The sequence below is a fragment of the Mya arenaria genome, chromosome 13, assembly GCF_026914265.1.
Source record: "Mya arenaria isolate MELC-2E11 chromosome 13, ASM2691426v1".
Taxonomy (NCBI): domain Eukaryota; kingdom Metazoa; phylum Mollusca; class Bivalvia; order Myida; family Myidae; genus Mya; species Mya arenaria.
This window is the reverse complement of record NC_069134.1, coordinates 39,826,961-39,845,097: the sequence shown is the minus strand read 5'-3', so window position 1 is coordinate 39,845,097 and position 18,137 is coordinate 39,826,961. Positions and strand designations below refer to the sequence as shown.

The window sequence follows — 18,137 nt, the reverse complement described above, 5'->3', positions numbered from 1 at the left end:
AACATACTCTGATTAAACAGGTTTTTACAATCGAATCAAATAGTAGAAAATTAGTATAAAAAGAGGAACTTGGAACATGGCATGTTTGATCTCTCAATTTACAAAATGAATGGTTCATAGGTGAAAGCGTTGTTTAAAGATACTTACCTGACAATCATTGTGGCTGATTGTTAAGGATGTTAGTTAACGATGTTGTGAACGGCATCGTTGTTAATTTATAAATCACAATTGCTCTGGAAGGATACATTTGTGATCTACAGGTTTTCTAACAAATACATGGCTTCAGGACAACTGTGTTGCAGCTGTACATGTTTTATTTAAATGTATTAACGCTTTGTACAATATTTCACCTTTAAAAGTTAACGCCAATGTCGTTTATCACTTTGTTAACTTTAACAGAATTCTGAACAATCGGCCATATGTTTTGTTGCTTGAAAAAATTGACCCACTTGTCTGGCTTTGTGAACTTCTTTTTTGCTTCTGATTTTACTGGTAATTGACTATTTTTGATAATTAAAAAGAGATATGAACTGGAAGTTAATAATTGTCAATTGTATGGTGTTATCATTAGTTTATGACATTATATTAAGACATAAATTGTGCCTATTTTAGAACTTGAATCAAATAGTAGCATCCTGTTTGAACAAGATATGGTTTGGGAAGTATTTTAAGTACTTTGATGTTAAACAGGTTTTGGGAAGATTAATTATTATGCTATGTTGTTGCTGGTATTGAAGAGAATAAATGCTTTTTGAAACAAAAAAAGTTTTTTGTTAGTTTATTATTGGGCACATGTCCCTTTGGTCCATACTTTCAGATGCCATATCCCCATGGGGGATGGGGGGAATTTCGTCCATATATTTGTTAATTGGCTCGGGGCCAATCAGAGTAGATAATCTCATTGTCTAGCTAATGCATAATTATACAAATATGCATACATGTGTAGCTAATGTATTTATTAAATTGACTGATGGGTAATAAATAAGAGTATTAAAAATAAGTTATTTTATAGTTCTATAACTGATATATTTCAATCAACTTCAAACACATGGTCACCATTATTATATCCTAATTGTGAAGCATCACAGTTAAATCATTTTAATGGGCTATTATATATATTGTGATAATAATTGAATTATTATTTTAAAAAGTACACATTTCATTTCTATAATAGAACTACACAGCAGGACACTAGCTCAGATCCAAGATCTGATAGACAGCAGACAGCAATAAAGATTGAAATAAGTACACATAGGTTGTGTACTATACAAACATTGAAATAATAATTGTATTATTATTTTAAAAAGTACACAAAATTTCATTTCTATTATATAACCCACATAACTACACAGCAGGACACTCAGATATGAGATCTGATAGACAGCAGACAACAATAAATATTAAAATAAATACAAATAGGTTGTGTACTATACAAGCATTGTAATAATAATTGTATTATTATATTATTTTAAAAAATACACAAAATTTCATTTCTATTATATAACCCACAGAACTACACAGCAGGACACCGAGATCTGATAGACAGCAGACGGCAATGAAGATTAAAATAAATACACATAGGTTGTGTACTATACAAACATTGTAATAAAAATTGTATTATTTTTTTAAAAGGTACACAAAATTTCATTTCTATTATATAACCCACAGAACTACACAGCAGGACACTCAGATCTGAGATCTGATAGACCGCAGATGGCAATAAAGATTCAAATAAATACAAATAGGTTGTGTACTATACACGGATGTGTGTGTGTTGGGGGGGGGGGGGCTTATAAAAGGGTTAAACAAGGACCACTTTCCACTTTTTTCTGTGGAATAAATGGTAATTTACTGTAATTTACTGACTGATGATATAGAATGATTTAATGTACAGTTTCCACACACACACAAACCCGTAAAGCATTTCTCCTCCCCCAAAAAATGATTACTACAATGTATATAATAAGGAATGTTACCTATATCTTTAGACATCTAATACCTAGATGTTATCTAAAACTGCTCTATAGATAACAAGGCAGCCAAAAAAATCTGTGAAAAACTCAAGATTTATTTGGCAATATTATTTAAAATGCGTTAGAAGTGCGGGCGTGGATGGATCCCCTGGTCCACCCAAAAATGCACAGAATGAGACCGGCTCAGTTGCGACCGTTACGTCTTATACCTGGAGAGTAGAGAGTGGAAAACCGAAATTCTAAAAATAGAAATTATATCCGGTGATTTTCAGAAAAACTGAGGTGTGTGGTCAACACAATAACATGAAGAAAACTATTGATTACGAGCTGAACTGGGTCAAATGAGTTAAAAAATATGATAGTATATATATGTAAGTATAATTTCTTTATTGTGAAAATCGCTGTCATTCATTATTTTGTCTTAAAAAAGTTGTTTATAAACTTAATGTAGTTTTATCATTTCACCGTTAGATAAACCTGCATGTACACTGACTTATAATATTCTACTACACGTAGTACTACTGTACCAGTTATTATTGCGTAATGTTTTGCAATTTACTTTCCGTATGACATGCCATGGTGTTTTTCGATTAAAATTTACAATCACAAAAAGGATATTTAATATTCATAAAAGCAAGACTTAATGTAATCGTACAAAAATCTTAAAAAAAATAAGATATACGTCTTGAAAAGATGTGAAAATTATTCCATAGTCCAATAGTATAGTACATATGGCAACAAGCTCACAAAATAATAATGTACATGTTTGGGATTAAGAACAGCATACATGTATGAGACCCAACAGGCTGGGTTTTCACTACCAAAAGGAAATCAACTTGTCCTGGACAGGCTAAACATCATTTAAAAAAGAAAGCTGGACGGCATTTTAGAATGACTTGTAGTGTTTTATGCTCTGAGAAATTTCATACTTGGGTCTTGAAACAACACTGTCCATCCGCCAGATTCTTGTCAACAGTCCTTCCTGCAGCGATTTTAATTAATTGTTATCACAATCGATAAACATATGTAGATATGCTAATAAAGTAGAGTCCATATACATCTACATGGTCACTTAGAGCCGTATTAACGGGTCTTTTTTATATTTGTCTGACTTGAGGAAGGGAAAAACAAGAAATGTCCAATGTTAAAAAAAGTATTTGAACTCAAGACCAAATTTGTCTTGTTTTTAGGGTTTCATCTTGTCCCAAAACAGGGTAAGTAGGTTGGGTCACGGACACTACGGACCATGGACATTACGGACCAGACATTACGGACCAGATTTAGGGACACTACGGACCAGATTTAGGGACATTACGGACCATTTTCAGAAACTTACGGACCATCATTTATAATGTTTTTAAACATTTGTTTTTTTTAATTCATTCACTCATTGGTCTTAAATTTGCACCTTTTGGAATTTCACAAGATTTTATATTGAACCAATGCTCTATTCGAACTTCACGGGATTTTTCACAGTTTTATGGAAGATACAACGTCATACTGAGCACTCATATTCAAGTATTTATTAACAAATTAAAAACTAATGAGTGAATATTTAAAAAAAAAAAATGTTTAAATCATGGTCCATAAGATTCCGAAGATGATCCGTAATGTCCCTAAATCTGGTCCGTAATGTCCCTAAATCTGGTCCGTAGTGTCTGGTCCGTAATGTCCATGGTCGGTAGTGTCCGTAATTCAGTAGGTTACATGTAGGTTGGAATTTTTCTTTATTATTGTATTTATGCCCCCAAAGGAGGGCATATTAAAATTGCATTTTTCGTTTGTACGTCTGTCCGACTCAATTTCTCATGGCTGGACTATAACTTTCTCTTTTGTGGACAGATTTTAAAATAACATGTGTTATGTCGTGTGCAAGACCGTTGTTCCTATCTCTAAGGTCAAGGTCACACTTAGTGGTTGTTTACTATAGAATGCTTCATATATGGACAAAGAGTATTTATTTTTCATGAAATGCATCTGAAAAATATAATATTTTAGTTAATTTTCTCTCTTCGATACCAAAATTGCAGAAAAAATACTATTAAAGTTTAGAAAACACCAAGTATTGGGGAGCGATTCCACACTGATACATTTTTTGTTGTTGTTGATAGACGCCAATGGTGACCTGTTTTATTGATCTTCAATTGTAATAGATCTTGGAACAACACTACTTAAATGTTTATAAGGGCTTTTACCATAGACCATCTAAGGCATGACCTTAACTCATTCATCATTTATAAAATGCTTTCTCTTTTTAATACGAAATAGTCTTGCAAATCTTTAGAAGTGTTAAAACTAAGATGATGACAGCACAATTTTGAAAGCGTTATTGACGTGATTCAACAAAAAGCTGTAGCTTGATCGCTTGATGAACTTCATCATGTGATGCTAGCAATGTTTTCAATAAAGCTTTAAATTGTTGACAGTCTAGTATGAGTCCCTGTGATCGAGTAAATTAAATCTATTGGTTTTCTCATTTTTTACCAGGTTTTCAACAAAAACCAGGTTATTAAAATGGGGATGTCGTTGGGTGGCGGGATGGTTGCGTTGGATGGGTGGACAGGCGGATGGGTGTCAAACATTGGTTTCCACCTTATAACTTAAGCTAACATTAATGGCTAGTAAGGAAAGTTGGTGTGTAAGTAAAAAAACTAGCTTGGGTTTGCTTCTGAGGGGGTAGAGTCAAGGTCAAGCACACTGTTATTCAAAATAGAAAAGTGGTTTCTGCCGAAAAGTAAAAATTAGTGGATAGTGATGAAAGTTGGTGTGTAGGTAGCTGATGAAGAGCTAGCTTGGAATTGCTTTTGGGTTGGCTGGGGTCAAGGTCAAGGTCACTGTTACTGAAAATAGAAAAAAAATGGTTTCTGCCCAATAACTTGTGTAAAGAATTGATGGGTAGTTATGAAAGTTGGTGTTAAGTAGCTTATGTGACAAGCTAGCCTGGGATTGCTTTTTAGGGGGTTAGGGGGAGAGGTCAAGGTCACTGGTACTTCAAATAGAAAAATGGCATATTTTCGATAAAAGTAAAGATAAAGGCTGCTTCTTTTTCCTTACTCATACAAGAAATTATTTGGATATAAATACGTATTCCCCATTGCCGTGTTTCTAGTTTCTTGACTGTTTCTGTGTGGGTAACCCCACTCAAACCACATAAAATATTGCTAAACTATGAGCAAGTCCCTTTAAGACATAAAATAATAAATGATCTGGTTACATCTACCCAACCAACCTTATTTTAAAGTCCCAACCTAATTTGTTATTTCTTTTAATTTAAACCATGTGGTACTATTTTTTGTACATGGTGTAACAGTTGACTTGTATTGTTTCACTTCCTTGTCAACAGGAATGTCAGACTGTGGTTCTATGTAAACAATACAATAGGGTTATTAGTGCTGTGTTTTCGGATCAGGAGTTTGTATTTGATACATTGGGTCTTTGCAGATTCAGGTTTCACAAGGCGCAGTCTTATGCCGGTCTGCTGTTTCTGGCGGTGCATCGTGGGTAGCATCCCTGTTGTGAATAACATGAACTATTCATAAATTATTTATGAACTTAATTCATGAATAGTTCATGAACTATTCATGAATGACAATTTGGATAAATCAAGTTCATGAACTAAATGAACATATGCAGAGTGGAATATGGCAGTACTGCACTCAAGTTGAATAATTATGGACTACTGTATTTTGCGATTTGTGGATTTATGATTGGTATATAACAGTGTGTGTATATACCATGTGATAAATTACGTCATATATGCTACGTCGGAAGGCAACATTTTGCTTAAATTGAAGACTTAAATCAAAGATAACTTTTCTTTTACAACTCCATTTTAAATGAAACAAAGGGCAGTCTAAAAAGCTTAAAGAGCCCACTATTAGTTTTATTACTGAAATTTGATAAGGTCATTAGTTTCATCAAACACTTTGACAAACCTGTTTCCAAAATAATGTTTTGACAGTGCTCCGTCAGACGGCTGTATTGTGAAAAGGTTTGTAGAAGTGTTTTAAAATACTGAACTCTCAATCAAACTCTGGTAAAAGACCGAAGGCAGGGCTCCGTATGCGACTTAGACTGCGCTTTGTTTCATTTAAAATGGTGAAGATATAGTGAAGTTATCTTTGTTCAAAGTCTTTTTTCATATCAAAATATTGCCTTCCGACGAAGCATTTATGACGCAATTTATCATGTGGTATACACACACTGTATAATAAAACGATATACATACTTCATACACAATAAAATGATATTTCATTAATAAAATATTTTCCCAATATTAAAGCTGCACTCTCACTGATCTACCATTTTGTCAACTTATTTATTTTTTGTCTGTGAATAGGCCAATTTTTTCATAATTATCTGAAAACCAGTGTCATAGGACTCCTGCCAAAAGATCAGATCACAGTTTTTCATGTTTACATTCGAAAATAAATGATTTATGGCTAAAAGCGTTACTAACGCTTTAAGAAAAATGCATGAACATAAATTTTTGATCAATAATATTAAAACCTGCATTCTGCGTTCTGATTTTTTTTATCAGCAGTCTTATATCACTGATTTCCATGCATTTTTGTACAAATTGTCTTGTTCCAAGACAAGAAATAAAAAAAGTTGTCAAAACATTTATTCTCTGTGAGAGTGCAGCTTTTAACCTACCTTGCCTACTTTTTATCAGCATGTAAAAAGAACAAGAACATTACTTTTATTTGTTTTGTGTTCTACTGACTGAAATCGGAATGCTTTCACATTTTCCCAAACCAATTTTGTTTAAACAAGTATTTGCTTGCACATGTACAATGACTCAGCTGTTTTTGGTCTCATAGCTTGCTCACATTAAGCATAATCTATGCTTAGATTTCGAAAGAATTATTAAAAACAGACCTCTATTTGTGGTTATTGACTTGAATTTAACAGTTTGATTTGTTTATAACTTCAGATTTTCTTTCATTTTAATAAGTGTGCTATTATTTATTGCATTGTGTTGTAAGAAGATGACACTTGTAAGATAAGCAATTCATATTTAATAACCTTTGATTGAGTTGAAGATACCATTCTCCATTGTCCTGCACATTGATAACAATTGAACACATGGAGCCTCTTGAAAAGAAAGGAAGTTTCCAATCTACTCACTAATCGCTACCCTAGTTGAGTTTGATCATTAATATCCGCCATATTTGTTGCTTCATTTGATAATCTTATGTCTCCAATCCACTAGGAAAATGTCATTAAAATAACAATGAAACGAGGATTTAAAAGTCATCAGCATAGGGATGTTATTGTCAAATGTCTGAAGTTCTGGGTCTAGTGCTATGAAACTCTGTCCATGTATTGAAGATGCCAGTACAACTTACAGTCCAATCTTGACCTTTGGTACGCACGTCTTAACATATATAAAGTAGCTTACAGACCTCTGTAGTAGTCCGGCTATTAATCGTTTGAAGTTGACTTCGGCGGTCTTCTCAGATGGTATGTTAAATTTCTTAAAATCACCACTTAATAAGTTTTCATTAAGAGTTTGCTATAAATTATATCAGTCAATTACATGGTACAAAATTGATATTAATTAATTGCAAAGATACCAGAATATAAAAATTGGTCGAAAATGGTGCCAATAAAGTTTAATTTTAAAGTAACTCGCTCATGGTTTGTAAAATGCACTTTTTTTATTAGGAAATAAGGTGTGGCAAACCATATGGAGTGTTAAGACAAAAATACCCTTAAGCAAATGTTGATATTTGCTCAAATATAATCTTCTTTGATGACAACAATTTTCATTAGCTTTAATAAATCGATTGAAAATTAATTACGACTGTGGTGTTACATGATTGGTTAATTGACATTATCATGTGATGTTATCAATGACTATGCTTAAAGTCCCAGTGGCCATGTGGACTAGCTGGCTGTTTTCTATTTTTTTCTTGACTTTACTGGCGTGGGTTAGAACCCCACTAAAACCCAAATACTTTTTTATGCTTTAACCTTTTTTTTTTGCAAGTTCAAAATCATAAAGTAAAATAATGATAAAATAAGTGTTTTCAGATGCTTTACTGGGAAAATTAATTTTTGGTCCAAAAACATGAGCGAGTCACTTTAAGTATTGAGGAAAGTTGTCAACATTCAAAAATTTATGAACATTATCTGTGGGTGAAACATACTGTATAGTACAAACAAATGCATGTGTAATTGGATTCAATATACTCCAGGGGGATCATGTGACTATGTATTTACTCCATTTTTGTCAACAGTTATAAATATTCATACTTGTGCGGTTTGGCAGCATGTCAGTATATTGTTAAAAGACATTTTTTCGCGGAACAGTTTTGGGAGAGCAAATATAGAAATATCTTAAATCAATAATCATAAATCTGTGAAGTCGTCAGAAATAGCAACACATAGATTGTTTTTATTTCCTTTGTGCTCGTTTATAGTACTGACTTAATTTCATTGCACCCAAATATGTAGCAAAATAATGAAGCTTTCACACAAAGATAAATACAATTAACAAGTAAGATCTTTATAATTGAACAGCTACCATGTGTATCAATACCTGGGCCATTCTTCAATAAAGATCATAGGACTTAAGATCGTAACTTTTTCGGCCCCATCTTTGGTATAACTGTATTTCAATAAATGTATCATATTAGAACATTCGTCGCATAGATTCTGCCAGTAACATAACAGTTGAACCCAAGCACTCTTTAGCCGTGTAAAGTTTATGAATAAAATGTCTTATTGAATCGGGACCCAGTGCATTATAAAAAGTTTTAATCTAATGCTGCGTGTGGAGGATTAGAGATGGACGAAAAGAGAAGATGTCATCCTATCAACCAAGTGTCGGGTGTTCAATCGCTTTCTTATGGCCCCTCAAAATGAACACAAGTATGGGGTCCCGTTTCAAAAAAGATCGTAAAACTATAGTAAAAAAAATATCGTAAAGATATTTAAATCGCAAATATTGGTAACTTAATAGATGTACTTGCTCAGCACTGATCTTAAGCCTAGTAAGGTTTACAACTTATATATCTTAATATGGTCGAGGGAAATGTACCTGGCTCAAATTTCTTGACACTTCTGATTTTTATAAGCAGAAGATATTTTACTGTGATTATCATAAAGATAATTCCTATACGTATAGTCTAAAAACTGTTAAAAGAATAAAATTAGTATGCAGATAATTGAACATCAAGGGTAGTGTCAGCTTTAATAGCTTAATCCTGTGTGGATTTATGAGAACTTTTGAGAAATTGGGGCCTGGTGCTTAAGCAAAATTTATATCAGCTTATACTTAGGTAGTAGGGGGTTCAGTTTGCGGCGTCAAATATGTAATTGACGTCAAATTTTACCCAAAAAAAATGACTTTTTTTTTTTTTTATCTGCTGACAGTAAGACATCTTGAGACATAATTTAAAAGCTGCATTCTTACAGATTTAACGTTTTGACAACTTTTTAATTTTTTGTCTTGGTATGAGTCAAATTTTGTGTAAATATCTGCAAACCAGTGATGAAAGACTACTGAAAGAAGATCAGATCGCAGATTGAACTTTAATATAAAAATCTATGTTTTTAACAGCAGTCTCATATCACTAGTTTCCATGCGTTTTTGCATAAATTAGCTCGTTCCAAGAAAAAAAGAAAAAAAAGCGTCAAAACGTCCAATCTGTGAGAGTGCAGCTTTAAGTCTAAGAACGATGAGTATGGAAGACCCTGCTCAACATGTTTGTTGCAAAAATTTATTCATATATATACTACAAGTAGCATTTAAATGTAATGGAATAACAGCACTATCAAAATCTTGCTGTAAACCCTTCATATTATGTCTATGATATAATTGATTACATTACCCCCGATAGCAGAGCTAAAAGTTTCGTAACTTTTCACATACTTTTCCGAATTGGACAAAATAAATAAGATATGACTTCATGAAAGACGGTAGTTAAACAATATCCAACGTCATGTGTATTAAAACCACTAAGTTAAAATCACCTGATACCCCTACTATTAAGAGTAGTAGTAGCTGTTTTCTCAGTAAAGCTGAAATAAATAAATTTCCAGAAGTGGATTGCTTAATTGTTGAATTGGTCGTTCATACCAGCTTATAAAGTAGCTGTTTTCTTAGAAAAGTTAAAATAAATAATTTTACAGTAGTAAATTTCTAATTGGTTAATTGGTTATTCATACCAGCTTATGGTCATGGCTGTTTTCTTAGAAAAGCTAAAATAAATAAGTTTACAGTAGTAAATTGCTTAATTGGTTGATTGGGCAACTCTAGAGGGCTCTATTGTCAACTCCTTTGCAATTGAATGTTAACTTACAAAGAAACCTTTTGTTAGTTCCTGGTAGCAAGAGGTTTGCTAGCTGTTTTGTTGTGTCCACTTTTCAGCGAACACGGCATTGCATAGAAAAATCTATCTTCCGATACACTACTTAGCTATTCTTTGTGTAACGTGGGCGATTTGGTTAGGACAGTCTTCTTACCACAAATAATGAGGCAGTTCCATTGGTTTTGCAAGGTACCAGATGTTTTTATTATGTTGAAAAATATTCTGGTGAGTGCTCAAATTAAACCAGATCCACCTTTTCAGTACAAAAATATTTTTCAGCAGTCAAGGCGACTTGGTCATGGAGGCTACTGTCAATAAATGGTTATTGAAGAAGATTGAATTGTAACATGCGAATTTATTGAAAGAAGAGTTGTCTCCCCTGCCTCATGCATATTCATTTAAACAAGATTTTGTCAATTGTATCACGGTAATGATAAAGTATGACCAAATTAAGTATCTTTGTTGCCGAGGATAAGAAAAATCTTTGTTAAAACCAGGCTGACTGTTTGAAGTTATCTTTCATCCTTCACTTCTATTTTAGTAATGGATTTGCAGAAATGCAGAAATCTGCTTAAGTGTTTTGTGGTTCTTTATAATAGTGCTCTGCACGAGACTTTGTCATGGGGGACAACATTATGATATGGATGGAGTTTGTTCTTGCATATTTATAGTGATAACAGATTCAGTTCAATTCAGTGCACATATCGGCACTTTAGAATAGGAAGTTTCAAATAATCATTTAAACTATTTGGGTGATAAAAACAGATAAGGCTTGATTGTTGATTGAAGATAGCATGACATACATTGTGTCCTGAAGAAAACTTCTAAGAAGGCGGTAATACATATTTGGTAACACCAGGGCCTGTATGATTAAGAAAAAAAGATATATGTAATTATATTTGTTTTTGAAAATAATTCTGACTTCGGGAAATTTTGATCAAAATGACTAAGTATCAAACCTTACTTTTCTTAAAGTTGCATTCTCACAGATTGAAGGTTTTGATGCAGTTTTTCATATTTTCGTTTGATAATTAATGTTTGTTGCAAAAATTTATTCATATGTATACTACAAGTAGCATTTAAATGTAATGGAATAACAGCACTATCAAAATCTTGCTGTAAATCCTTCATTTTTCTACAGGTGTTTAAGTAACGCTGTTGCCCAGAAAACTTCAATTTTCGAATGTAAATATGAAAAACTGCAATCTGATAATTTGTCACCAGTCTTATATCACTGGTTTCCATATTTTTATGCAAAGATTGGTTTATTCCATGACAAGAAATAAAAAAAGAAGTGAAAATAGTCATATCTGTGAGAGTGCAGCTAAAAGGAGATCTATACAATTGTTATGAACAGAACAGAACAGAACAGAATAGTTTATTTGGATTTAAACATACAGTTCATCATCCATCAACATGATCATACATATAAACAATAGTCAATATACCATTTAGTATTACATTTAGAATACATTACAAACATATCAAATATATACTATTACGTATAAAGGAGAGCATGCATCGCAACACATTATCAAAAGAAATGAAAAACCCTTATCCAAATGCAATGGAAACTCTATTTAATTCATTGTATATCAGTGTGCGTTTTTTTTTTATTGAAATGAAGGGATGTGATACTGGCATCAATTTTGTATTTAAATTGCTTTCAGCTACTAACGATACTTTGATAGTAAAATGACTTAATCGGCAATAAAAGTTGAGCAAAATATGCAAAGAATTATAGGCTTCGGGCAATTTTAACTGTTATTGTCTTTATCTGTACGTTAAAAAAAATAACGTTGACATAATAAATGAGCGTGACGTAAATTAAGCTTTACTTAGTGCGGGGAAAAAGATTAATTAAGATCGTTAAATACATTATCATACGAAATGGTGCGTATTCTTGTTTTGTGAGGATGAATTTTTTGTATGAATTGCAGTAAATATTGTGATCGATTATTATTTCAAGTAAACCTGTAAAGATTTTTTAAGTGGGATAATTATGTGTTAATTTGTGTTTTATTGAGCATACTTTTATTCTGGAATTTGGCTTTAAATCACGGCAAAGACTTTGTTTTTAATTTTTCAGACTTGGTAAGGTAAATTTTCTTTTACTTAAGTACATGTAGATTTGATTAATAGCTACTTATATACATAATTTATCTCTTTACACAAGTTAAACACTTTTACTTCTCAGCATTGTATATTATCATATTTTAAGTATATTGGTTAAAGATTTCATATTCTTACAAAATGAATGATTTGATGTGACAGTCACACACACACACTAACAATCTAGTTGTTTTAGTGGTCTATATTTCTATATTTTATTGTGTAAACTACCCACTAACTGGGCCAGCCACTGTTTATATCTACCACTTCACCTGATTGAAATTTATAAGGGATGACTGCTGATTTACTGAAATAAATGTACATTTGGAAAACTTGAGAAATACTGCCTTCTCATTGAAGAAAATATAATGTTGACCACTTAAAATTGTAATAAAGAGACAGTTACTTTCTATATCATCTTTTATTCAAAAAAGGAACAAGAAGAAGTAGATACAATTATCATAACAGCCTTGGTGACTTTGTTCGTGGCGGGGATGCATTTTGTCGTGAGAATTAAACCTTTAATGTTGGCCTTTACTATAAAAACTATGAATATGAACTGTGCAACAAATATAGATATGAATGTTTACAAAGATAGAAGTGGATACTTATTATTAAGTTTAAGGCAAGCCCCCGTCACCTTGGCTAAAAATTATTTTGTGGTATGCCTCTTTTTTCACTTGACAGAAGCGGCCAAATCCTCTCATATGAAAAAACGCTTTTCCCAGAGAGTACTGGACCTGTATGCAAATACAGACCCTTGTTCAACTTTTTCAATAAATCAAGCAATTAATTTATAGTTGCCTAAGGTCAAGTTTCAGGAAGAAGGGGAATTCTATTATGAAAGTAAATGCATGACTATATTTCAATTGTAAGCAACTAATTTATTCATTGTCATCTTACTAAAAAAAAAGAGCAAAAGATCACAAAATAAAATACAGAATTGGTCACCTTCTTCAGTAATTTATTTTTGGTTCAATTCACTGCCATCTACAGGCTGTTTCCCCTGGCCAAAAAATATCAATTTTTCCCCCAAAAAAGATATTTTTTTCCAAATTTAATAGTTGCAGATTATGTAAATGAATAAAATAGCAATACATTTCTTGATAAACAAACAAAATCTTGACAAGGCTAACTCTTAGCTTTAATAGGCCTTGTTTTTAGTGTGCATAAATACAGAAAATGGTCATGTATAAGTCATTAATTTCTTCGTAAATATAATGACTAAATTATGGACTGCTTGTCAGTCCTTATAAAAAAATGCCGAACATGGCCATTAAATAGGAACATGACAGGTGAGTAACAAGCTATGAAAAATGAAAAATGTGCCTGTATAATATAATATGGACTATAAAAATTGTCTTACAACTGCTAACAATGTAGTAACTTAAGTGACTGGCGAATAAGAAAGGCCAACGAATAAGAAAGGCCAAGTATCGTTGCTTTTATTTAAGATGATTTTTTATATGGCTTAAGTAACAAAAGTAAACAAATGAATAGAATGGTGTATGCATTCTTTTATCTTAATAAAATTATACTATATTAAATTGTACTTAAAGCTGCACTCTCACAGATTGAAGGTTTTTTATTGTTTGTCTTGGAACGAGCCAATTTTTGCAAAAACCCTGAAAACCAATTATATAAGACTGCTGACAAAAAATAGATCACAGATTTTTATATTTAAGTTCAAAAATTGAAGTTTAATGCTTTTTTCTTAAACCTTTTAAGCCATAAAACATTAATTTTCGAACGGAAATATGAAAATCTACGATCTGATTTTTTGTCAGTAATCTTAAATCATTGGTTTGCAGATATTTACGTAAAAATTTCCTCTTTCCAAGACAAAAAAAAAAGTTGTGAAAATGGTTTTTCTGTGAGAGTGCAGCTTTAATAATTGGCGGGTAGAGATTTATTATCATATTTCGTATAATCAAAGAAATAGTCATGATAACATTGCTGCATTAAGTAATAGTTACTTCAGCCACAATTATTGAAATAAGTCTCGAGCACCTCGTGCGAGGGAATAATTTCAATCATGAGGGATTGGGTGATATAAATGTTTAATTGTACCATGTTGTCAAGGACAACGTTCAATAACTAGTGAGTGTATAAGTGAATAGCATTGTAATTTGTAGCACGATAGTTATTTCACTGTAAAGCTCCGCCTACTTGTTATAACGGTTCCAATATGGGAGTTTATATATATATGGACAAAAATGAAGAAAATAGTCCCAACCCTTGCAATGGGAGAATGTGAAAAGGTTCTAAGTGACATTAAATTAAGAAGAAGATAGAACCTTTTCGCTTCCACCCCTTGCTATTTGGCTTTGCATAAAAACATTTATGTTGGCTTAACAATGGGAAGCGTTTTAAGATATTCCAACAAAACATGACACAGACATCATGAATGGCAATATTAATTTTTTTGCAAGCATGTTATTGCTTTTACTGCATACATGCATATCATAATATATATATATATATATATATATATATATATATATATATATATATATATATACACACAAGTCATGTCCTCTTTATGTTTTTTCAGCTTGTCTGTGTTTTAAAAGCTGCACTCTCACAGATTGACAGTTTTGACTTTTATTTTGTTTTAGTTCTAGTCTTGGAATCAGTTGGTTTGAACATAAAGATGAAAAACTGCAGTCTGATCTTTTGTCAGCAGTCTTATATCACTGGTTTCCAAAAATTGGCATATTTCAAGACACAAAATACAAAGTTTGTTGTCAACAGCCAGGTATTATCATAGTTTTTGGCTTTGTGTTCTCCGGTTTCAATGTTGTACAATTTTCTTTTACCTTGGACAAAGTTCAAAGACAACTGGAAATATACAAATGGAATATACATGTAGTAGCGAGGCCCATTACTCAGGCATAAATAATTTTCAAACTTGTTCTTGCTTGATGGAGAAAACCAAATAAGTGGGCTTATCTTGTTTGCCATGCTTAGAGTTTTAAGTTCAGATTTAGTTTAAATTATTTTTAATTTAATGCAAATCACTTTTTTGAAAAACCACAAGGATGATTACGCATAACAGCATTTTTTTTTTTTGAATGGCATGAATTATTTACTTGGCCTTTTTTTCTTCTTTTTATTAATTGACGATGATTGATCATTGATTATGAGCAGTATTAGTTTACACAAACTGCTTGTCGATGTTTGTAGTTTTATTTGAGATATGTTCAGGTACTTAATCAACGAATTTAATAGATGATTCCTAGTATTGTTTCACATGTTTATATAGGTATTATATTATTTAGAAGAAATGTTATAAACTCAATGCCATGGAGCCCCATTGGAGCACATTTCTTTAGCGTAACTTAAGTGTCTTATTTCATTGAGCCAAAATTATTTACTTACATACGATTTTATAAAATAAAAAGTAGTTTATCTTATATATCTCAAATATTATTTTCTTTTTAAGCCTCAAAACTAAATTAATTACCTAAATATGATTTAAAAAATAAAAAGTAGTTTATCTTATTTATCTCAAATATTATTTCCCTTTTAAGCCTCAAAATTCTTTAAAAAGAGAATATTACACAATTTATACCAAATCAAAAATAGTGTGCTGAGCTTCATTCTGTTATTATGGGCTTACGATATTTGAGACATTGGGGCCAATTGTTTTAAATTTGACTTGATCTGTATATATCAGAGCTCTAGATAACTTTTTAGGGCAAATGGGTCAATACCAACCCCTAATGACTTTTATTGGGTAACAGAAATTTTAATTGGGTATGCCAATTTTTGGACACCTACTCATTTTCAGATGAGTTCGGTACATTCAACAAAATGTTATACACAGTAAAAAAAACTCCTACATATGACTATAAAGATACTTAACCCTTTACTTCATGTAAACCTAAGCCATTTCAGGCTGCCAGTTCATGGCTTATCAGTTCATATCAGTACCCCTACTTCATAGGAGATTATTGATATTATTGGAATTTTAACCCTAATGTATTACAAACCTATTTTCTTAGTATTTCTTTTGGTTTAATCAATAAGTCATCAATGTAAAGTTTATAGAGAATTAAATTTCCAATCCAGTCATATAAATTTTATTTTGTTATCTAAATTATTTCCGCATGATATTCATAAACAAACAGAAAAATATGTCAAATTTGATGAAAATTAATTTTTATTACACTTTTATTTATCAAACACAACACGAAATATTATATAAACAACATATTTTTATAATTCATTTAATGCAACCTGAATTGAAACAAAGATGGACAGAATTAAAAAATAGTTCACAACAAAGAAGCACGGTATATTTATATATATGATACAGAAGAAAAAAAAAGTTGATCAACAGTCACAGTACGTATAACTTTCGGTTATTTAACACTACAATGAACAAATAAAGTTATTATTCAACTACTAAATGAGGCCTGCATGTTATTGTTTACTAAATTTATATCGTTTATTGCATGTCCATGTATTGTCATTTGGGTTTGATTTTAAAAATCCTCATTTCTCGTATCCTTGTGTGCGTGACGCCGAGGTCTGAATTCTCGACGTCGTACTCAATGTCTCAAACTCATTTTAATTGAAGCCAGAATGTTCCGATTCGTCAGACAAACACTGAAATATAAATGACATTATTCAGGAATGTTGTTTTAAACTGAAGTTAACAAGGGCAGAAATTAGCTCTACATTGCATTCTTGTGTATTCGAAAACACGTGTTTCAACAGCTGATCGATGTTAAATTGGGTCATGTCAAAGTTTAACAATAGGGATAGTCATTATTTTATAACACATTTGTACTTACTTTCAATTTGTAGAAGCAGATGCGCATTTTTATGACCGGATTAGCGAAACAGAAGTGACACATATGTCCCATATAATGATTTATGGCCTTTGTTTATACAAGCCAGATGATTTTTTGTTTATCCAACATGGCCGACATTTTGACACGTTTTCGAACCATGACCTGTGACGTCAGGCGCGTGATCAATAAAATATAGTTGTATTATTGGTAGTTAATTATAACTTGCAGTATTTTGTAAATTTCCACGAGGAAAACGAGACAGAAATGCCCACAAACCTGCGCAGTCAACGTTTTACGCATCTTTGATACCAGTGACCTTATTTCGCGATTTTCCGAAATTCTTTAAATAGTAACATAGTGTTTTTTTTAGTGCATTGTATTTATCGATGTTTATACTTCATGAATATGAATTTATAGCGCATAAACAAGCATCAGGTATGAAAATAAATGCCCCTACATTACGAATACGTAGGATTACGTATCTATGAAGCTATGGATAAAACGTTAAGATCCGTATCTATGAAGCTATGGATAGATAAGTAAAATTGCGTATCTATGAAGTAAAGGGTTAACAGGGCATAGCTAGCCCTCTATTCATGTGGATTCATAATTGTGCTAGGTGGTTTGGGGGCATGCCCCCTCGGAAAAGTTTGAAAACCATTGTGCAATCTGGGGGTTCTGAGGTGCTGTAATTAGTACTGGAAAATGGACAGTTTTAGAATCATTTAGTCAAATATGCATACTGCTACTTTGGCTGATTTTTAGCTCTACTGGCCAAAGGCCAGAAGAGCTTATGTGATGGTAATGTGTATGTAGTATGTGCGTCCGTGCGTCTGTAAACAATTACTTGTGAACACGATACATTCTTCAGTTTTGATTGTATCTTAATGAAACTTGTTCAGTATTAAGATAATTTATCCATTCCAGCT

General features: G+C 32.1%; 1 protein-coding gene across 3 annotated transcripts in view; it reads left to right on the top strand.

The window, feature by feature from the left end:
• Nucleotides 1-2,242: 2,242 nt before the first annotated feature.
• LOC128213443 (uncharacterized) overlaps nucleotides 2,243-18,137 on the top strand; it is an 86,184-nt gene continuing 70,289 nt past the window's right edge. Inside the window, exon 1 of one of the 3 annotated variants that reach the window (XM_052919135.1) lies at nucleotides 2,243-2,344. The gene's annotated coding sequence lies outside the window, so the exon portion shown is untranslated. Of the gene's footprint in view, nucleotides 2,345-7,406; nucleotides 7,440-12,261; nucleotides 12,389-18,137 lie in introns of those variants that run through there. The other 2 variants (XM_052919136.1, XM_052919137.1) reach the window with 2 other exon arrangements.